Source organism: Oncorhynchus masou, chromosome 25, assembly GCF_036934945.1.
Source record: "Oncorhynchus masou masou isolate Uvic2021 chromosome 25, UVic_Omas_1.1, whole genome shotgun sequence".
Lineage (NCBI taxonomy): Eukaryota > Metazoa > Chordata > Actinopteri > Salmoniformes > Salmonidae > Oncorhynchus > Oncorhynchus masou.
Window position 1 is genome coordinate 33,128,268 of NC_088236.1, and position 20,462 is coordinate 33,148,729.

The 20,462-nt window shown below is 39.6% G+C and overlaps 1 long non-coding RNA gene across 1 annotated transcript; it reads right to left on the minus strand.

Annotated features, from left to right (window-relative positions):
- Window positions 1-16,389: 16,389 nt before the first annotated feature.
- On the minus strand, window positions 16,390-18,161 carry LOC135513545 (uncharacterized). The gene is made up of 2 exons (XR_010451557.1): window positions 18,051-18,161; window positions 16,390-17,528 (listed from the first exon to the last, which is right to left on the minus strand). It is a non-coding gene; the product is annotated as an uncharacterized LOC135513545 (long non-coding RNA).
- Window positions 18,162-20,462: the final 2,301 nt, after the last annotated feature.

A 20,462-nucleotide genomic window follows, 5' to 3' on the forward strand; every position in this document is an offset into this window, starting at 1 on the left:
TGTGAGCAGTGGGATGCGATCGGATCCATAAAAGGCTGTGGCAGAGGCTTAATACAATCCAATAGTTAACAACTGCAGTGTTGTTGGCCATCTTAAATAACACTGTCAGAGTGTACAAAGCAGCCAAAACTGGATTCTGTGAGTCGCCATTTCCCCCAAAACATTGGCCCAGGTCCACATGTCTGCAGACTACTAGTTGAGGAACAATAACAGTCAAAGTGCTCTATCAAAGCCCAGGGCATGTAAAATATTGCATTCAGTAAAGGCTGTGTGCTTCAATTATTAAATGTTGCCACGGTTACCAAGATCAAATGGATCCATGAGATGCAGCAAGCCATTTTGGGATAAAAGTGAATGCTATAATTTGCAACAAAAACAAAAAGTAAATAGACATGGATTAGCTACAGTACACACAGGGCAGGAAATCACTGGACCAGCCATTATAATACACAGAAAACACAAAGTGCAGCCCATGTGTACTGCACAAATTGTCATATTGGAAGTGACTTAGGGATATGAATTCTACACTCCATTTAAAGTAGTATTTTATTTCTCTCTGCCTGGAGGCTCAATGCACATCTAATTTCTTCCACAGCTATAATTTTCCAGCACACCATCCCTGCTTCATCATCAGGTTCCCATGGACTCATTTTGCTTGTATGAGTTCTGTGACTGACTGAGCAAACACCTATACACCTACAGTATTGAAGGCCACATAACATTGCAGAGAGGTCTCTCAAAGAGGCTTGAGACAGAGCAAGAACTGTAGGTCGTATCAGTGTCATCGTTAGTCTTCCTCTAGTTTTCCTTTGCCCTTCACTTATTTATACACTACAGGTACATCCAAAAACTCTCTCCATAAAGTCGCCAGTGACTTGAATCATATAGCATCCACATTATGATCCCATGCTTATAGTTGCTTAAACAAATGCTTATTTGTGCACAAATGATCTGATGAATCTGCTTGAGATCAATTTAGCTGCATGTGTTCATGTTTACCTATATTGATGTTCTCAGGTAAATGGCTCTCTATAGAAATTTTACATCTTACTTACATTTTGAATGCCCCCCTCCCCTCCCTAGCAACACAACATATCTGAACTACTACATGTAATCAAACAGTTTGGGTTGTTCTCAGGTTAACAGATGCTGTCAAAACACAAGCACTGTGAAGACATACTGTACACTACTCAGAGCGCCCATTCTGAGCTGTTTCAGCATACAGTATATTTGGCTGTGGGTTACTTGTCAGATATCAAGGCTGACTGCGGTTGTATGGTTACAGTAGGAGTTGAAATAAAGCCAGCTGTGGGGTTTATCCCAACAAAGGACTGTCAAACATAAGTGCAATTACTGCCACTAGCAATAAAGCAGGCACTGCATTCCAAGCAGCAACAGTGAGAGGGAGCCCCAAGAACGTGAGAACGGTGCTAGCCTTCCCGCGTGGGCCTCAGCTTGAGTGATGACTGCACGACATGATGGAGTAAGCCACAGAAAACAAAATCATCTGGAGTATATTTACAATGTGTAATTGATAATATAATAAAGGGTGTGAATAAGCGGATAGTGACTTCTCTGTGTTTGCAGTCACTGTTTTGGCAGGGATTTATTTTTCATCTATGAATGAAGGTTAGTGCTGTGGGCTCGGTCTCCCAAATTACTCTGTTACTATGTTCTCACTGTCTTGCTCTGCTTTCTGTCAGCTCACACTTTCAGTGCTTTCACCTCTGTCTCTTTCTTTGCTTCATAGGCTGCGTGACACAGAATTGATATGTACGCTTGAGGGAAACCTAATTTTATTGAGCTGTGATATAAAGGTAGCTACGAGCCTTCCTAAATACGTACATGGTAGAGCAGGCACGGTGCAGGGCCTCACCCTGGGGGCTAGCTAGCGCAGCTGTAGGCCTGTTAGATCAGCTCAACCGGTGGGCATGGCTACATGAGCAAGGTCAGCTGGGGATTGTCCGTGTGGAAGGTCATGTGACCAAGTGGGATTGGAAACCACGGCATGGAACCTGACATGTTATGAATCCTGACACTGATTAACCGCATGAGTTTTTTCTCTCACTTATAACGTGCGGAAAATAGATTTAGGGCCTTTACAAGAACATGCCATTGGATGAAATGTTACAGGAGCGTTTAGAGGGGATGAGGGCGTTATTGAGTTGATTCGGCGTTATTTGGATAAAATTCTCGAGATCTTGAGAAATATATATGTTATTTGAAGCATTGGTTGGTCTGTATCATTAGCTCTGATAAAACCAAACCCACATTAATTATGCTCAATACATTACGTGAGACCTGGGTGCATTCATTGCACATGAATTCCTCACATTCTAATTGCTGTTCAACAGAACCCTACAGATGTAGGATCTTAAAACATAATCCTGCAGCAACTGGAAATGTGGATTATAATAAATGTACATTTTTGTAGGGGTTGATACATTTTCTGTTAGGGCAAATCAAGTCTGAAATTTGGAAATTACAAACTTTAGAAGTCTTTAAAAAAAACTCAAATACACTACACGTTTGTATTCCTGCAGTGTAAGATCATTGTCAGCAACAAAAGAGTGATCAAATGAATATCCTGCATCTGTATGTCTCACTTAAGTGCTAAGGTTGGGGGGGGGGGGGGGTGTTAGTCGCACAGCTCTAAAGTGTGATGGAGGTACACAGTGGTCAAGTAGAAGGGTATAGTGGGGGCTTTCTCTGCACTCTCCTAATGCCCTACGGCACCTCCGCCATTAGCATTCCCCACTGCGGCTTGAGTTCATAAGACTAATGGAGTTGCTACCTGGGGACATTAATTGTGCGTGACACCACTCTGGGGCTTTTGTGCACTCGCACTAATATCACTGTGCCTGCCTGACAAAGCGCCCGAAAAGATTACAAACAAACCCCAAATAACTGCCAGTGTTGCACTGCTATTTGACAGGGGGGGCTCAAGTTCACTTATAACACCAATATGCAACCCTGGGGTGTGTACAACATTAGGTGGCAGGAGAAAGTGGTCCCTTTATTTTAAAAAGTGTCTCCTTCAAGTATATAAGGATGACTTCATCATCACGGGGCAGCACAATGACATTGTTATAGCTCATGTTTAAGTGCCAGTTTAGACAAAATGCATCAAATCCGGCACTAAGAGCTCCATGCACTTTGAAAAAATGAGCCTATGTACTGTCTGTCATGCATATCTCCGAATAATTTCACACCCATTACAACTTCAAGGAAATGTTATGATATACAGTAGTTAACCACTGTGTGGGAGTAAGAATATAGCTAATTTGATCGAGGAGTGGAAAGGATTCTTTGATACACAGGGTGATACTAGGTAAAACAGTGATTTAATTTGTTACGAATAATAAGTGATCTTGCAGAACCCACAGGACATGAAATTAATGTGCAACAGAATTATCATATTTCTCATTACACCGTCACCCCGTCAGGTTTTCCTGCTACCTGCTAAGGAAAAAAGAGGAGAAATCTGTTCAATTGGAATGGATTGTTGCATATTATACTGTGGTAGTTTCTCATCAATATCAACAACACATGTGGTAGCATAATTTACATCCTTAAATTCAGGAAAAGGAGTAAGCTGAAGGAAGCAAAATAGTGGTTTGCTGTCTTCCAAAAGTCTGGGAATTTGTATTATACTGTACATTACTGCACATTATAGCATTTCGTTTATATTGACATTGCATTAATTGCTAAAAGTTTAATTTGTCCTTTTAATCCAAAATTATGATTCATGACCATCCCCCTTCACTGTGGGCTAGGAAATGATAATCCTCCATTGTCATAGCATGTACTACCAAGCTACAATAAAGCAAGAATCATGTAATGAATTTCAGAACTACTCTCATCAGACAGTGTGAAATATGGCTTCAGAAGACCCATTCAAAGAGATAATATGGTCATTTGATTTCTCAGATAAGCTCAATGGAAATGCCGTGTCTGGACATTTTGAAAAGAAAAATCCATTACTTCTTCTTAATTCACCCTGGTATAAATTAAAGGATTTCTGCAGGCCATTAACTCATCTATTAATATATCCAGGGTCAAGATCATTGAAATCTGAGGTTAGGCTACATGGAGGGGTATTTCTTGAAGATGTGTCATCTAATTATTACAGTAGGGGTCCTGAAAACCCTACCATTAATTGTAAAATGATCTTTCTCCTTTTTACTCAAGTAAACAGCAAGGGATAGATAAGAGTCACAGGGACAGATAATCCTGTTCCGAGAAATACATTTCCATTTCATTTGTTTCGTTATGTTTCAGGCAATTTCAGTGCAGTGTCTGATGGTTTCAGGAGACATGAAGTGTAAGAACAGGGGCTACTGCTGAAGGGAGGTGTACAATTAGGTTTATGTTAGCACATAATTGAAACCCACTGGGCTACTTTTTTATTTACAGTGAATGGTGTATTAGGAAGCTACATTCCAACGCAGGATGTGGAGATATACAACTATTTATATCAGCCAGTATGCTGTATGTTTTGCATGTTTCCGTCACTATCCCATTACAAAGTGAACTGCTCTAACTTGAACACACCTATATTTTCTAATATAGCCTACAACCACTTTTGTATCAAATACGTTAATAACTACAGTACTTCAGGTCAGATTGCAACCCATTATGTCCCATCAGATTGAACTTGTGTATTTAGGACATACAGGTAAACATGGACAAAGAGAACAATAAACCCCAAACTCCTCTGGCTACTCCCTGACATATTGTTGTTGGGTTGGGGGACAGAGTGTAACTGGAAACTGAAGCAGGCAGTAAACTCACTGCTCTGAGCAGCTCTCTACTGACTTGGGACCTCCGTTAAGAGAAGATGAAATTAAGTGAAATAAAAATCATATTAAAAAATATTACAGCCTAACAGCCATTAGTCTACAGCTTGCTGTCAGCTTTTGATGGATTTCTCACTTAGTTCAATGAATGTTCTAACGACATTGATAAAATCACTAGGAACCAAATTCAAGGCACTGGTAACCCAGGGATGCCTAGTTGTCTTTTGTGTGAACAGAACAAGTTTATATAATATGTGTCTTGTGTGCACCAGAGAACAGTGTTTATTTCTTTATTTGTGTATATTTATGCACATTAGAATGGGCATATCTAAAGTTATTCAAATATCTGCGTAATAACTCAATTTCAAATCCTTTAGTAACAACAAAAGGCAAAGAGACAACATCCATTTTAATAGTCCGATATAGCCTACCGAGTTAGTACATCTCCCAATGTTAAATTAAACCGGTCTGAACAATTTAGCATAGTTTGAAAAGGGAGAACCTATACTGTTTAAGCAAGTATGGTAGCTCTCTGTATATGTGATTGTGTCATACGGGCACAATACATGAGGTATATGGAGGCTCACAACCTATGAATACAAAGATAAACTTGGCATTGCAGTATAGTGGGCTAGAAATCCCTCAGTATTCACTGACCACTCTGCTATTTCATCTTCTCTCAACTATTTTTCTAGTTTGGGGAAAACACTTTCTATCACTGTCAGGTTGGGCAAGGATAAAAACTCTGCACTAGTGGATTAGCTGTCTCCTTGCTCCACTACTGCCCCCGAGTAATAAAATACTGGACTACACTATCTTCTACTACACAGTCCCGGCCTTTATTTTGAAAGTGCTTACAATGGATTTATTGGCCTTGATTATGTTTTAGACGACTAACTGAGTTCCAAGTGAAAGATCTCATGTCTGTGACCATGAAAGAGTCTTAGAATCAGATTGATTATGGATGTCCATCAAGCTGTATAATCATTTCCTATTTGAATAAGGCTCGAATGTTCTAACTATGTTAATTGTCTGGGTTGGACAAGCACATAGTGGATTTTTGTTGCATTGTTTGAGTTTGGTTGCATGTTATTCAAATATACAGTGAGATACAGACAGATACAATATACTGACTGCATAGGTCTATATGCATGTTTGATAGTGACCTAAGTATTTCGCTATATTGCATGTAAACTGACTGTGCAACAAAAAGAAGATCTAAAACCTTTCAATCTGTTTAATTAAGACAGCTTAGTGGTGGCACCCGGTTGCAGGGTATTTAAGCTAATTACAGTATTAATTACAGCATTAATTAAATGACATAATTGCCTTTCAAAACAATGACTCCTGTACCCCTGGTAAGGTAAAGGGTTAATTTACTATGGAACCAAGAATACATTATTTACATGCTCCGATGAATAATACATTTAAGAAATAGGCGTATACATTTACCGACACAATGCAAAGCAAGGCTGATTTAAATATACATCTCTGATGGATATTATTTGAGTTATGGTTACAGCACAGTAGGAGCACTCATTTCATTTCTGCACCTCTGTAAATCACAGGGGAAAATATACATTCTACGTTACCAATGACCAGTTAAAACTATACTGTAAAGAAAAATATGAATATGTTAATGTGCTATATGACAATGTGATGTGATGATTATTCGATGTAGATCGTTAGTTCAGTTTTGACATATCACGTCAAGGTCTGTTAGTCCAGTATATAGTCCATTATTGATACACAGTTCCTCAGGTAGCGTCAATGGTGACCAAATGTATCCTGAAAGTAACATAGTAATCAACAACGCAGCATTGATTTGTATTCAACGTTAGAAAAGGAACAGGCCCGGTATAATTGTCAACAGTATTCTAAATGTAGATCTTTCTAGGCCTAGCCATAACCTATTTACCTCTCCTCTCTCCTCAGTCATTTATACTGACAGTGTGCTGTGTTATTTATAGCTAGCAGTATTCATGTAATCCAGAGTCAATCATTACAGCATGTTAATGATCAATTAGGGGATGATAGCTTTGCAAAGATTTGTTTAATTATCATCTGAGCTGTATTTATGTCCTGCAAACCTATAATTTCACAAGACTGATTATTGGGAATATTCTGAAATTAAGTGAGTCTTGGGGATGCAACACAATGTACACTACATGGCCAAAAGTATGTGGACACTTGCTCGTCGATCATCTCATTCCAAAATCATGGGCATTAATATGGAGTTGGTTTCCCCTTCGAGGCTATAACAGCCTCCACTTTTCTGGGAAGGCTTTTCACTAGATGTTGGAACATTTCTGTGGGGATTTGATTCCATTCAGCCACAAGAGCATTAGTGAGGTCGGGCACTGATGTTGGGCGATTAGGCTCGCAGTCAGCGTTCCAATTCATTCCAAAGGTGTTCGATGGGGTTGAGGTGAACTTTACAGTTGGCACTATGCATTCGGGCAGGTAGCGTTCTCCTGGCAACCTCCAAATCCCAGATTTGTCCGTCGTACTGCCAGATGGTGAAGTGTGATTCATCACAAGCATGGTGATCTTAGGCTGCTCTGTCATGGAAACCCATTTCATGACGCTCCCGACGAACAGTTCTTGTGCTGACGTTGCTTCCAGAGGCAGTTTGGAACTCGGTAGTGAGTGTTGCAACCGAAGACAGGCGATTTTTACGCGTTACGCGCTTCAGCACTCGGCTGTCCCGTTCTGTGATCTTGTGTGGCCTACCACTTCGCGACTGAGCCATTGTTGCTCCTAAACCTTTCCACTTCACAATATAATCACTTACAGTTGACTGGAGCAGCTCTAGCAGGGCTGAAATTTGATGAACTGACTTGTTGGAAAGGTGGCATCCTATGACAGTACCACGTTGAAAGTCACTGAGCTCTTCAGTGAGGCCATTCTACTGCCAATGGTTGTCTATGGAGATTGCATGGCTGTGCTGCTCAATTTTATACACCTGTCAGCAACGGGTGTGGCTGAAATAGACGAATCCACTAATTTGAAGGGGTATCCACATACTTTGTATACTTTGTGTGTGTGTGTGTGTGTGTGTGTGTGTGTGTGTGTGTGTGTGTGTGTGTGTGTGTGTGTGTGTGTGTGTGTGTGTGTGTGTGTGTGTGTGTGTGCTTATTTTCCAATCAGAAAAGAATGTTGTGCATGTTTGTTTAAAAGAAAATAAGACAAAAACAAGGAGAGATATAGCAGGGAGGTATTGCATCCAGGAACCCATATGATGCTGCAACACTTTACATTTCCCTGGCCCAGACATCTGAAGAAAAAAATTACATCTCAGTCTGACGAATGACTAATCAAGGCGAGCGAAATGGTGCTGCAATAAATTACTCCGCTGTGGAATAAACCACACAAACAGACTGATGATAATAAATGTAAATTATTTCTCTGAAGAAATGTTCTTGGTACATGAGTAATACGAACCATCAGGAAGGAGTCTTCCTTAACATTAATTACAGAAAATGACAAGTGAGCTGACAAGTAGGAAGGCTCATTATCTGAGAACATATTCACAACTTCGCAATTTGCCCGAGATGGACTCCAGCTAAATTAATCTCCTTTCTTTGCATGAGCCCCTTCTAATTTTCATGTTATTAACAGGTTTGCAGTATCACTCAGTGCTTGTCACCCTAATCAGGTTTTTCGGCGTGTTCGGGAAACCGTGGTGTCATTTGAAAAGGATCAGGTCTCATAATGTGCTCTCCATCACATGTCCAATTCTACAAGGTTGCTTTTAATAAGGTTCTTTAATCATTTCCCCTTTTCTTCAACTTTTGGCCCGTTGCCTTCTATTATCTCTGTGTTTCATGAAGAGGAGCTATTAAAAGATGGGGAGGTGCATGGAAATGATGGGAAGATGAGAAGATCGTCTTTGGGTCATAATGCCATTTGTATTTGATTGCAGTGTGTCCTACTGCTGTCAGAACGCTACTGCTTAAAGATGATGAGTCTGTTTCAAAATGTTTAGTATGTTTCTTTAACCTCTAGCTGATAGTGAGGTAATATAAAAATATATCCACTCTGTGAACAGTTGCTTGGCATCACACAGTGAGATAGAGAACTGTATGCAGTTCAGGGAATGCCAAAATACATAAACCGCACTAGGGAGGGTACTAGGATGAACATGGCATTATAATAGATGCATTATACCTTCAGGCTTTAAGTAAAGTGTTACTAAAATGTTTATAAAATACATGTAGTGAGTGTAAGAACATATCTTAGTGGCTTTATTAAACATCTGTAATGTATGCGTAGTATTGTGTTAAATAGAAATAACCATGAGTAAATTCTATTAATTTTACAGTATTCCATTCATGAAGATGTCCATCTATCCATTATCCTAACATTCCATTCTCTTCTCCATTTGTGCAGTTCTTCCATTCGAACAAGCCTGCATGGGACACAGGCAAATGCAACTGTAAGTGATATTTTGAGTTTTGTCTTGCTTTAATGAATAAATTACAGAAAATATGAGGTATCTACATGTCCCAAAATGTCATCTGTGAATTTGTGGTATAGCGAACCCTGTTAAATTCACAGGTAGCCTCTTGATAGCTATGCAGAAATGCAAAATGTCATACAGAATGAGTTCAGAGAGAACACGTTTCAGTGCAAAAGTTGTAATATTATGATGGGGAGCCAGTAATGGCAACGGCAGCTTTAACTGCACTCTTCTCACACTCTCTTTAATTACATTCCCCAGATTGTACTGCTATAATAGCTGCTTGTATCCTGTGTTTTTAATTATGTAAAGTACACATCTTCATATACATTCTTCCAGTGCACTCCCCATGTATTAATCTGCTGAACATAATAAAACAAAGACTAGAAGTAATGTGCTCCTTTGCTCAAAAGACACCGAGCGAGAGGAAAATACAACGCCGTCTTGCTGATATGAAGAATGGGCTTACAAACCAGTGGCATAACCTCTCACGTTTGCCGATGGAAAGGCTACTGTGCTTGTAATCGTAAAACTGTAAGGATGAAAAAACAGCATTTAGTGTCTCTATTTGGCTCTTCTATGATTCGTTTTCTCAATTTATGAATAAAGTTATGTCTGTGGTATTGACATTCATGGGAACATAGTTAGAAACATTTAGGTGGCTAACTAGTGCTTGGAAATGTTAACAAACACCATAATAAGATTTTACTGAACGTGCCAACACAGTTTTGAAGGCCCTATATGTAAGTAATCAATATGTAAGACATGTTGAATATCTTTGTCATTACACTCATGATAAGCCTGTCTAATAACTTTATAGTACTGTAAGTGTAAAGTTGAATATCTTTCTCATTACACTCATGATAAGCCTGTCTAATTACATTTTAGTACTGTAAATGTAAAGTTGAATATCTTTACTCTCATGATAAGCTAAGCTACTACTATAGACTTCATAGTACTGTACATGTAAAGTTGAATGTCGATTAGAGTTTTTAATTCCACTGGATAGATATTAATTTGTTGTCAGTATTAACCTTGGAAATTGCTACCATTTCAGCCATCGTTTTACTCTTATCCTTTTACCTTTGTTGCAGTCATACATTGCTGAACGTCAATGTTTTTTCTTCTTCCTGGAAAGCAAATGAACTGGCAGGGTTGGCTGGAGGCAATTGGCCACATCTGGCGACAGTACTAAGGATCAGAGTCCAGGTGAACAGTTAGGGGTGATATGTATGTGCCCAGCATGACTTTGTGTAAGAGCATACAATTCAACACCACTGCATATGCTAGATGACACAGAGGAAGCTATGCTTTGAGCAAACAACCAATTAGATGATCATGTGTCTACATACTAAGAAGTTGGACATGCATATTTTACATGCTCAACCTCAATATCCATACAACTCACCATGAGTAAAAGTATAAGTAATTTAGGACTATAATGTTGGATATTCTATATTTGGCTTCAACTTTAGTTTGTAATCCCTTTCTTATGGTATTTTTTTGAATGGGATTAAGAAGTTGGACATGCATATTTTACATGCTCAACCTCAATATCCATACAACTCACCATGAGTAAAAGTATAAGTAATTTAGGACTATAATGTTGGATATTCTATATTTGGCTTCAACTTTAGTTCGTAATCCCTTTCTTATGGTATTTTTTTGAATGGGATTAAGAAATTGGACATGCATATTTTACATGCTCAACCTCAATATCCATACAACTCACCATGAGTAAAAGTATAAGTAATTTAGGACTATAATGTTGGATATTCTATATTTGGCTTCAACTTTAGTTCGTAATCCCTTTCTTATGGTATTTTTTTGAATGGGATGATATTCTTATGGCTATTCTTTGAATACATAATTGTCTATTGAAATTACATCATAAAAAGTAACATCTGAAAGTATCATTTCACTTTTGGAAGCTCAGTTTGTTTCATGCTGAAAAAATAAAATCTTCAATTGATAAAAATCAGGCTTGGCAGCTGCTACAAGGGCTTTTTAGTCGAATGATTATTGTATTGAACAGTTGTTTTTAATGGACCGTGCACCTCTGTAATTACTTCCACTTTAAGAACCTGAACCCTCAGCAGGTCTTTGCAGCCATAGACCTTGGCTTGGCCTGCAAACTATGTACAGTATTTCTGAGGCATTCAATTTGTGTTGACATATCCCACTACCACCTTTTCTGGCTACCCAAACTCCTTGCTCAGGCCAAACGCTATGCCACACCCACAGATGTTAGTTTCCTCTCCGCAATGAGTCTGGATCTGTGCACCTCCCCAGCAATTTCTAGAATGGAAATCCATTCTAGAATGTCTGATTGGTCCCAGAAACCGATGGGTTGGGTCTAAGCCAGAACACACATGGGTAAAGCGGTGTTTAGAAAATTCGTCATTGGATGATACTCTGATTGGTTACAGATGAACCAATCGCTGATGACTTTGTACAACACCTCTCATTTTGACATTACTACAAATGACTTCATGGATGTCTGACTGAAGTACGTAGCGAACATAGAGCAGTGGAAGAATTCAGTTTGAGTCGTCAGACAAACTACCGCCTCCAACACAGTACATACTGTATACGTCCACGTATGTGTACTGCATACTGTATGTTTATGAAAGGTTCCCTTTTATTCTTAGCGGTTTCAGTATGTTTTTGCTCTAATAGCAGAAGTACACCATCACCACCATCTCTCTACTCTTGGTTAATCAGATAAATAACCCTTCATCATCCTTAATCAGATAAGGGGACATCAAAAATGAGATCGTAATCATCTCCTCAAACTGAGTTGGGTGTGAACAAGTGATTAGCTTATCTCTAATCCAACACTGTGGATTTCCACTGACATGTGGAGAGAGACTTTGGTGCAATGTGGCGTTATATCCTGGCGGTAGCCCCTCCCCTGAACTGCAGTGCAGACTAGGTCAAAGCCACACAAGAGATAATGAGAGGATCCAGGTTAATTTGGGTGCCACATAGAGCAGGCAACTAGGCTGAACCTCTACTCCTCTGTGTTAGGACATCACCAGCTTAATCAGCATGTCTGCAAGGCCAATGTGCTGCAGACCTTGCACATATGCAAAAGTGCACTTGGGCTTGTGGAACACACAGTGCACTGGCTGACTTCAGGACATAGAGACTTGTGGGCAGAGCGAAGGCAGGGACCATCAGTTGGCAATGTTGTTGACATTCATCTGACATCTGGAACGGGCACAGGATCATGTGACCAGAAGTGTCTGTGTTAGATCAACGGCAAGTAAGAACGACCATGCTGCCTTCTGTTAGAAGAGTAAATCTGTATTCACTTACTATGCACTATGCTCCGGGAACGTTGGCGACTAGTAAATATTTTTTAAACCTCCCGTTTTGGGCTGGATGTGTCAATGTGTAGTTAGTACATGCATAATCTATGAGCAGAATTACTGTCTTACCTCATTTTCAGGGACCACTTTTGGCTCGTGAGCTCTACTTTCAGAACTACTGGCTAAAAAGTATACAAAAGTACAGGAGAATCTTTTTAACTGGATGTATATTTCAAGCTTACAGATCAGTTCAGGTGTTACAGAAACTGGTCAAAATCAAACCCTGCACTGTTCATGATATGTGTTTAGAGGTGAAATGGGTCACCCCTGGCGAGTCCCCTTTTATTATTGCAATGGAGATGATTTAAGAGCACCAGTAGTTGGATTGCTGTATAACATAAGGCACAAACATACGGGCAGGATATTCTAAAAGGGGTCATATATGTATGAGAGTTATATTTGTGGGGTGAGTATGTGAGATATTACAAGAAACTTAGTGCCCTGTACAGAGAGTTAGGGGGTAAGTGGCTTTGTCAGTCCCTCTTTGAAAGAGAGAGAAAGAGAGCGAGAGAGAGGGCATTAACCACATATGATATTATTTCCTTCCAGCATCTCTGTGGGTCAGACAGGACCCATTTCATTGTCCTTTATTTCATAATAAATCCATACTCTGGAAAATGAGAAACACGAGTGATCACTTTCTTACTCATTCTCTGAACTGTACTTGTCATCGCTCTCGCCTCTTTAACTGCCCTACCCCCCACTAAAATCCAACCCTCCCCTGACACTCAAGCACCCAAACCCCCTCCACCACCACCAACCCTACCACCCATCTCTGTCAATGCCAGGGGGACTCGGGTGCAATGGGTTGTCCCTGTTCACCGGAGCCCCGGTAGACCTCCAATGGGGAAATGCTTGGCTGCGGAGAAACAGCACGAAATGTAATTCTCCACTTGGCTGACTAGGGCGAGTCGTCCTGCTCCACCAGCCTGTTCCTTCATTATTCCTGGGCCGATAACTGACTGAGTGGGATGTCTTGTCTGTTTAATGCCAGCTCAGCTGCTTCATGGGAGGAACGGGCTTGTCACTCTGCACTATAACACACTGTATTACCATCTCCACTTCATTTATTTTGTTCAGATTTCACACGCCCGTCAAGGCATTCGTCCCCCCAAAGACACTCGCCTGTTTTCCCCCATTGTTTCCCATGTTGCATCCTTTAGGGGACATGCATCTCTCACTATAGAAAATGTGGTTATTAATTTCAGTGAGACTCACTTGATGAAAACAAAAACAAAAAAGCTACATGTCAAACTTGGACACAATATTATACTAGCTTTGAAATGAAAATAGGTTTAAAACTGTAAATGTATAACTTTTCCTGATGCCATGTCCTCTTCATGTGCATTAGTAACCAGCACATATGTTCAAAGCTACACTACAGTATACACACAACCTCACTAACATACCAACACAATGGAAATGCACATTGATTGCATCAAAAACTATCATTGAAGTTATCCTGCTGGTGCTGGTGTAAACAGTAAGCCTTGGTTCCTTGCATTTATAGACATTGAGTTAAAGGTTTCTGCATGAGGGGACTGCATGATTGAGCGTTGTGAAATGGAAATGCAGCCAGGCAACCATTGTCAAAGACATAGCTTGCACTTGACCCCACAAGCACTCAGCCCCCATGCACCACCCACCCCCACACCGTCACAGGAGCCTCAAAATGCCTCTCTTTCCCCAGCTCGTGTCATCACTCCCCTTCAGAAACACTTGAAAAATGTAAATGAATAAATCCATTCCTTTTGTCAGGATACATATTATACTCCATCACCCTGGCTTTAGTTTTGCTTGTTGGTAAGGCGCTGGTCTAGGTACAGGTCTATGTCTCACAAGAAGACAATTCTGACCTACTGTCTCATCAGTCCTATTTCAAAAAGTATAAATGGTATAAAAAAAGCTGTATACAAGCACACTATAGAGGGAGACCACATGTTGGAAGACCACAGTATCAATTCTTCCGACAATCACAGATGATTGGCTACCCCAAGCTGCATGATAGCAGTGCCTAAAATGACTTAATTTATCACCATTATACATTTTTTTTGCAGAATTTGGCTGCTCTAACAAGGCAGGAAAGACAACAGGCAGAAAATAGGTACAGGTCTCCGTCTCACAAGCAGACAATTCTGACCTATGGTCTCATCAGTCCTTTTCCCTTCAAAATACTTGTTACATTGCTATATACTATTCTGTGGCAATCCAGAAGATACATCCAGGCAAATTCCTGGTGTGGCAATGTTATAACCAGTGACAAAACATACCACCTCCAAGAGGTAGGCTTTATTCATCTCAGTGGCAAGTACTATGTGGAGTAAAAATACTGGGTCTCAGCAAACCATCATGCATCAGCAATGCTCTGCTTTGTGTGGGAGCAGACCAAAGCCAAAGCAAGGCTGTGGTGAATAGTAATGGGTGTTAAAAAAATAAAAGAGAAATGTGTATTTGGAAGTCATTAAACACCTAACACCCACTCCTTCTGTGTAACCACAAAGCCTATAGTAGTGTGGGACAAAATGCTTTCCAATGTGACAATTGATTGTTTTTTGAGGCAGTTGTTGGTTGATTTCATAATTGGTATGATTTTTCACAAGTACATGAGTGTCATGCGATGATGGGCTTTAAAGATCAATAATGTATTAAAACCAAGCACTTATTGAAATAATGGAATGTTTTTACTGGGGACAAAGGGTGTCAGAACCATGTCTTCTGTATGGGGTGCAGTGTTTAAATGCCAACACGCTTACATTAAAACAATTTAAATATCTGTGAAACTAGAAAAGGACAATTAACGAAGTAAATATAGTGTACTTGCTAGTCTTTAAGTATTTATGGTTGTAAAATAGTAGTAGTAATGGTGGTGGCAGTAGTAATAGGGTTTTCATAGGCTTTGTGTTAGTGACCTATTTTGGGGTGGTTTGTATGTGTGGAGTTATTATAGTGGGTATAGTTAGCTAGTAGAATAGGCTAGAGTGAGTACTATATCATCATAAGCCACATAATGTGTTTTTAAGCTGTCAAAATGTTTTAGTTTGAACATTCTGAAGGTTTTGTGACAGTGATTTCAGTTTAGAATGTTGAAGCCTCCATTTCGCCATTGAAATGAATAGCGATATAACAAGCTTTATAGTTTATGAAGTAGGAATGGTAGCAAAAAGCTGTGTCAAAGCCATATAAGTTCAGTTAGTCTGCACATTTCAACGTTGGGGTGGTGTTTGTAGCCGAAACAGATCAAGAGCAGTGGTGAATACAATTTTTACATTTGAAGTCTATGGAGTGTTAATACTACAAATAGCATCAACAATCTTTTGACAAGCAATCTGAGTTGAATCAGTCTGTCCATGACATTAGATTGGTGTTTGTAGCTCTAATGGTATAAGGGCAGTGGTGAATCCAAATACTTCCCATTCAAGCCTTTGGACTTTTATGCACACTCAAAACAGTTATAGTTAAAAAAGTATTAAAATGATCAAAAAGCTGTATACAAGCACAGTCTTCCAGGCCGGTCTGCATGTTAGAATGTTTGAATGGGGTGTCAATCTTAAACGGTTAAAGACTAGTAGTGACCAGCATCCTTCCCATTCCAATCTATGGCACCTGAGATGCATTGGTATTTATGCAAACATGGTTGTAATGTGAAAAGTCTATATAAAAGTTTTTTTCTAGTAACAGTACCAGCCTGCATGTTTTAAAGTTGTCTTGGTGTTGGTAGCTTTAAGGTTTCAGGAGCAGTGGTGAATCCAAATACTGCCCATTCAAGCCTATGGAGCTTTAATGCACATTTAAAATGGTTATATTTAAAAAAAAATGTAAATGGTATTAAAAAAAAGCTGTATACATGCACAGAGGGAGACCACATGTTGGAAGACCACAGTATCAATTCTTGCGACAACCACAGATGATTGGCTACCCCTAGCTGCACGATAACTGTGCCCAAAACGACTTAATTTATCACCACTGTACATTTTCGTGCAGTATTTGGCTGCTCTAACAAGGCAGGAAAGACAACGGGCAAAAAAATATTTTTTACAGATTACCCACAATCATGAAACACCAAGGAAATAATTAAGACTCAAGAACCTTTTTACCCGTCAAGACCAGAACCCAGACAGCTGTCAGTACGTCTACTCTAATAATTCAATTATTCGGAAATCTGATCGATTTCGGGTTTAGCTGTTATGCTAACCAGGTGTTAACAAGAAGACTAAGTTGGCCAACATTAGCTAGCGAGATAGACTACAAGTTATCTTTTAGCTTGCGTCTCTCTCATGAAGTAGGCAGTGCATAATTTTTCACTGTAGAAATGCACCGTTATAAGAAAGCATTGCAAGAATCTAACATCACATTTTGTAAGCCAACTATTCCTAATGTGATGAGTAGATTGGATAGTGACATCATTTATTAGGCTATTAATAATCTAATCACTGTGTCTGAGCGAGTAGAGGCATAGGCCTATAGGCTCTATCAGAGACATTTCTTTTCTCTCCTTTGCACAGGAAAAATGTGGTCTTTGATAAACACATTTCATGCAATTCCACTACTCTTTACATGACCAAAGACATTAGCAGAATATTTTTTTAATATGACAGATCAAGGGATAGCCTAGGCCTACTCTGCTAACTAACACTTGACAAACAGATCAATAAAATAAAAAACAACATTGTCTTGAATGCAACCATCTTTTCTAGGCCTACAAAAAGGGGATATGTCCATCTAGCCTAGAGGAGGACATTATTGTCCAAAAGAATTCCAGTGGTACTGTATTTTTTGTTTACAACATTTGTTAACATAGGTACACATATAACCAATGGTATACACGGATGTACTCTTATTCTCTTGTGACATTCATTGGGACCTCTTCATCTGCAGACAGGAATTTACAGCTCTCTGTATCGGAGGACAGAAAGCATCAAAGAAACATGCTTCATTATACTTAAATTAGACAGCACTGAATATTATGTTGCTATATCTCTCGGTCCTCAGTTTTTTTTCCTAGGGACCGGAACTGGAGAATATTTTCATAATGTCCTCCCACAAAGTACCTGCGCTATTCAGAGTAGCCTACTATCCTTTCTCTGACAGCTGGCGCTGCTAACATGAATCCTTTCGCCCTCTTCCATGTCTGTTAGCTAGCTACCTACCTAGCTTCAAACGCATTTCGAGTTTGTGTTTTTACATTTACAATGATAAATACATCAAGATAGCTAACTTAATTTTAGCTAGTTAGCTATCTAGTGATATTTAATTCACTGAGGTAACTATACAGTATGTGAAGTTATCTAGCTAGCTAACATTACATTACATTAGCAGGTCATTTGAGTTAGCCTGCACAGTAAGTTCCTGTAGAATGCTAGCTAGCTAATATTACATTGTAAAAAACAAAATAATAATAAACATATATTTACTTACTTGAATAGGTTATCCCACTGCCTCCATTTTCTGGGTCCTTGGAAAAACAAAATAATGGGCAATTGTCTCAATGTTTCTGTCACGACTTCTCCCGAAGTCAATGCCTCTCCTTGTTCGAACGGTGCTCGGCGGTCAACGTCACATTGATCCATGTTTCATTTTCCATTGGTTTTGTCTTGTCTTCCTACACACCTGGTTCCCATCCCATTCATTAATTGTTGTGTATTTAACCCTCTGTTTTCCCTCATGTCCTTGTCGGATATTGTTTATTGTTATGCTCGTGATTTATGGATTGGTGTGCGACGGGTTCTTGTACCCACGTTTATTTTATTATATACTTTGGTTTTGGAGTTTGTTTTACGTTATTAAACTACTCCATTATACCAAGTTTGATTCTCCTGCGCCTGACTTCCCTGCCACCTACACACACGACATGACAGTTTCTGGTGGTAGAAAAACACAGGCTGACTCATTAAGGTATAAGGGTTGACTCTTGTCTTCCAACGTGGTGTGGTTGCTAGGTGATTTGTGACGCATCTGCAACCCCTTTATACTATTCCAGACCGGTCTACAGTTTTAAAGTTTGAGTGGCATTTCTATCTTAAAAGTTTTGAAGTTGTTTTGATGTTGGTAGCTTTTACCATGTTTGCCCTACATGTGGCAATGGAAAGCAAATAATAAGTATGAACAGTTTCTAAAGTTGTGCTTTTCTTTCAGCAAGCACACCTAATAAAGACATATACTGAAAGTCTGATTGTGTGGCAGTCATTCTTAGCAGTAAACAAAAGTTATGATTCAGTGTCTACAGTATGTGATTAATATTGTGACTGGGGAGTGGTTCATTCTGTTGAGGTTGACTCTACTTGATCAGTTCTTGACATTTGCCCAATCTTGTGTCATACTGCTGCATGTCGGACCATTAAACTGTAGATTTCTGTTTCTGAAATTGTTTTTTAGAGAGAAACAGTCTGTGTGATGTCAGGTGAAGACTATATGTAAAAGATTTGGAAAAAGAATCAAGAGAAGTCAAACAGACAACTAAATGCCTGAGAAACGTGCTCAGATGTACAGCGACAAGCACAGTTGACGTGGACATGACAAGCTAGCAGCAGTAAAGCTCAGGACACGCTGTCCCACTGGAGGCCCAGGACTGGACAACATTCTCAGCAACTGCTCTAAGTGTTTTACGTGTTTAATAAAACAGTTATAGTGATAATGAACAGGCAAGAAGAAGACCCCCTCTTCAACCAACCCTTCCTGCACAATCTCATGTCTTTGATCTTTCCCTGTGTTTCTCAGACAGTCAGCTTTGGTTTTGATCTAGGTTTGAATTGCCTTGACATATCTGATACATATTATTAAAGCAATACAATCCCCACTGAGAGGTGGTAGGAATCTCCATGCTCCACTGCTGGAAAGGGATGTACGGTAGAGAACGACAATGCCACTGCACTTCGTTGAAACACCCCCCCCCCCCCTCCCCCCGACAAAAACAGAACAGAAATCATTGCCAAGAGTTTCACAAGGGAAATTAATTTGTAAAGTTTCTTCACACTAGTCCCTGACAGATGATTCCTTTTTAAATTGATTATAGTCCTACAAAGCCTTGAGATTTTGTCAGACAAAAGAGAATGCAGCTCTTTATTTGGAATTATTTTATGTCTACAAAGGATCAAACATATGTTGTTTCGCAATAAAAGCACAAGCCAAACAAAAGACCTTTCATCAAACACATTTGGAGAGAAATCTAACAATCATATCTGAACTTTGCACCTACTTTTTATTTCACCTTTTTTAACTAGGCAAGTCAGTTCAGAACAAATTCTTATTTACAATGACAGCCGGCACCAGCCAAACCCGGACAACGCTGGGCCAATTGTGCATCGCCATATGGGACTCCCAATCACGGCCAGTTGTGATACAGCCTGGATTCGACCCTGAGTGTCTGTAGTGACGCCTCTAGCACTGAGATGCACTCAATAGCAATGTGGTACTTGGTCAGTACTATGCAGAATAACCCTTACAAAAAAACGACATGAACAAAAAAGACGTGAAAACATTTGAAAAAACAGGCTTTTAAAAAAAAGAAAATCCACAGAAGTGGTTTAACAGACTCATGTGTGGCATTTCACAATCATTTTTACATTTGAAAAATGTCAAGTGGGAAAAACAGGTTTTCGGGCAAGTGAAGTTTCACATGGGTGTTTCACATGACGTTTCCCTACATTTCATATGTGAAATTAAACATTCTACAATTGTTTTTGTAACTGGCGGTATTAGAATCTGGGTCTCCCATGGGAGAAACCAATGTCTTGACCAATGTCTTGACCATAACATTAATTCTGAAATCGCTGGCGGGGTTACCTCATCACGTGACCATGAGCAACTCCATGACCGCTAAACTTTCACATG